Genomic DNA, 3,305 nt, shown 5'->3' on the forward strand with positions numbered 1-3,305 from the left:
TTTTCACTTTAATTTTTTTTAAGTATTTTCTCGACTGACTCCGCTGTCGCTAGGAGCAATGTGTTTGACAGCTGCGCCCGCGAGCGCAACATAACCTTACGACGAAAGTTGAAAGTTGCGCTTGCTCTTGCTTGAGCACGTCCTTTTATGACAACAGTGCAGAAACGGGAACAAGCTATTCTCGGCCCACGTCCCTATTTTTCCAAGCACTAATCTTCGAGCCTGGAGGCAGGGCATACAACCATCGCCCTTTTACTTCCGCCTACCACTTCGCACACGACGCGCATGACCAGGCAGCTATTTTATCTACACACGTCTTGGCCACCAGTAAGTGGACCGAGCAAGTGCATTGCTGATGCCCCGCTAGACCTCCCAGGCATTCTAGAGAATTCTTACAGTCTGATAACTCGAAAGGGTGCCAGGTCTGCTGAAATTTTCTGCTCAGTAAAACACCCACGAGTGATGGCTTCAGGACATCGCGAAACATTGAAGTTCACCGGTAGTCCGGCGATGAGCTTCAGGACCTGCTGCTCTTTGTGGGGTGGACACCTTGGAAAAGAAATAAAGATGTGCTCTGCCCATCTCTCTCTTTCTCTCTGCACAAAAATAATTCAACACCTTGTAATTAGCTTTCTGGTTTCTTTGAGCAAAATGTGTGCGAAGGATTTCAGTCTCATGATATCTGCGAATACATTTCATTAACAGTGCACTGTCTTTCAGGGCTATTGTCATTCAATCAAGATGGAAACCAACTTTTGCTATACAAATGGCGTGTAAACATCAATGCTTCCCGGTGCAAGGTTAAGCATTTTGCTCTTGAACCACCTCCGAAATCCGACAAGATCATCAATAAATAGATGTCAGCTTTCATTCCCCCTTCCCCAAGCGTCAAAAACAGTTCAGTGCCTGCATCTCTGAAAGCCTCGTGAAGTATATAAACGTCCCCCTTCCTCTGATCTCTCCAAGAAACATGAAGCATTTTATTGGCTCTTGATGTAATGTCAGCTCTACCAAGTAGGGTGTCAAATAAAATTTCACATCAACGTCAGCCTAGTGATAGACCCTCTTCCTTCCATTTGGGAAAAGCTGGGTTTGTCCCCATTCCCCCGTGCATCACCTGTTCTGCCACAAGCATTCCACTGGCCTGATTCTCCGCTTTTGAGGAGAGGAGCGGTTTGGGAAAAGATTCTTGGAACACTCAAAACCCAAATGATAAGAAATATCATAACAAAATATCCGTTTTAAATTGTCACACAACATATACATTCATGCTGGACATAATGAATAGTTTTGTAAATATCGTTAAAACTAATTCCTTCACCTGCTTCACGGAGTTACTCTCTAAATGTCTTCGTCTTAGCTTAAGACCTTACTTCTGGTTGGTCGTTCGAGCAAAGAATCGCGGCAGCCACATTTGGGGCTCGACCAACAAGCTTCTCCTATAGCTGATGTAGAACCTCGTTTCACAACTTCCATTCGTTCATGGCAGCTGAACAAGCAAAAACTGCAGACCCAAAACCACACCTACCGAGAGATCAAGCGCCGACCGCACGGTCTCTTGCGCTTAGTTTCTGGCCGACAGGGAACATGGTACAATTAATGGAGCTGGTTTGGGCACGGAATATAATAAATTACTGCCTACCAATGGACGTTCTGCTCAAGGTTATAGGAGAAAGAATAAGGGAACGTCGAGACAAGCCGCAAAGCCCTTGACATCAAAGGAGCAAGGAGAAATAGGGAATCAGTATTAGTGGCCTTTTGCACTTTTTCCTTCCGCCGCCAGCGCGAACCTACCCGGTTTGTTGGGAGTTAGATCTCCTCGCGTTTCTTGAAGCGCCCATTAAATTTGCGTAATTAGACCGCAGTGCAGTTGAGGCTGCACAAAAGTAGAAATATTTTGCCCGTGTGCCCTTTTCTTTTCCTTGCTTCATTCAGCAACTGTGCCTGAAGACCTTCAAAAGCTTTTTTTTTTTAGCATTTTTTTTCGTTAGGGTTCTTTTACGCACACCGAAAAAACAAAATGTCGAGCTCGCGCCGTTCATCAATAACAATTAATTACGCCATCGTTTCTTGAGAAATACACTTTCAATCTTGCTTTAACAACGAATCTGTGGGCAGCTTAAACTGCTCTCATGAGCACGCAGCACGAGATTAAGTCAGCGACAAGCTCATTAGCAATGATCAATCACAAGCTCCTTATGGTGTTTTCTCCCCGGTGTGGCAGATTTTCGACCTAATTTTGCTAACATTTGCAGCCGGATGATCGGTGCATGATTCAAAGGGGGTGCGCTGCGGTCGACAACGTTGCAAACGTATATCTTTACCATATTGTTATTCAAGCTCCCTGGCAATTTTCATCAACAACCCTTGTTTTTTGTAATTACTTTAGGACCAAAAGAGCACACATTTATTACTGCAGGATCGCGAGCTTTACATCGGTAAGGTATATAATAACCGAAGTTACCTTGAACGTAGAAACCAAACTGCGCTAATGATAATTAAATTACCAATACTGGTGTCCATTATCAACTACCTTTAGTTCTACATAGCCGAACTAAATTCACAGCGCGGATAAAAGTCCTCCATTTCCTTCCTGTGGGTGACACGTTAGTTCCAGGCGAGATGCTTCCTACATTATTTTGAAAACGATCGAGCGAAAATGCGCGTCTTATTTCGTAAAGAAAAATATTTCTTGGCAATGTGAAGAAAATTTGTCTTGGGTCTTTCAAAATGGCGATCGAAATTCAACGAGAAGAGTGTACGAATAAACGCCCCAAGTAAGAGAATTTTAAAACGCTACAAAGCGGCACAATGCAATGTCATCACTCTGTAAAGTCACTGAAACATATAAACGAACCTAAAAAAAAAAAAAACAATGCAGTGTTCAGTACGATTGCATGCTTAGAGAACATCTACAAATGAACCAGTGTAGACGATGTTACCATATTATATATTAACATATTTTATATAACTGGTTGAAGAATTTTGCCGACACGGTTTCTTTCACTAAAGTGAACGAAGTAACTGCGCAAATGCTAGTGCCTATCTCATGCGCCGAAGGCATTCGCATGTTAACGTGCTAAAGCTAGGATCGATAACTAAGCCTTCGAGGCGCGTGGCTATCGGCAAGCCATTTAATCCGATTATAAATGGCTTTTCTGGCGATGGGGCAAGATACAAGAAAATAGAGATGCCAGGGGTATTTCATCGCTTTCGAGCTCGCATTTATTACAACGCATGCAAACCGCAGCTCGTTGCATCCGCCCTCAGCCGAGCGTGACAGGCAGCGCGATATATTATTGGTG

This window comes from Amblyomma maculatum, chromosome 2 (genome assembly GCF_055883805.1).
Source record: "Amblyomma maculatum isolate TAMU_Amacu chromosome 2, ASM5588380v1, whole genome shotgun sequence".
In the NCBI taxonomy this organism is placed as follows: domain Eukaryota; kingdom Metazoa; phylum Arthropoda; class Arachnida; order Ixodida; family Ixodidae; genus Amblyomma; species Amblyomma maculatum.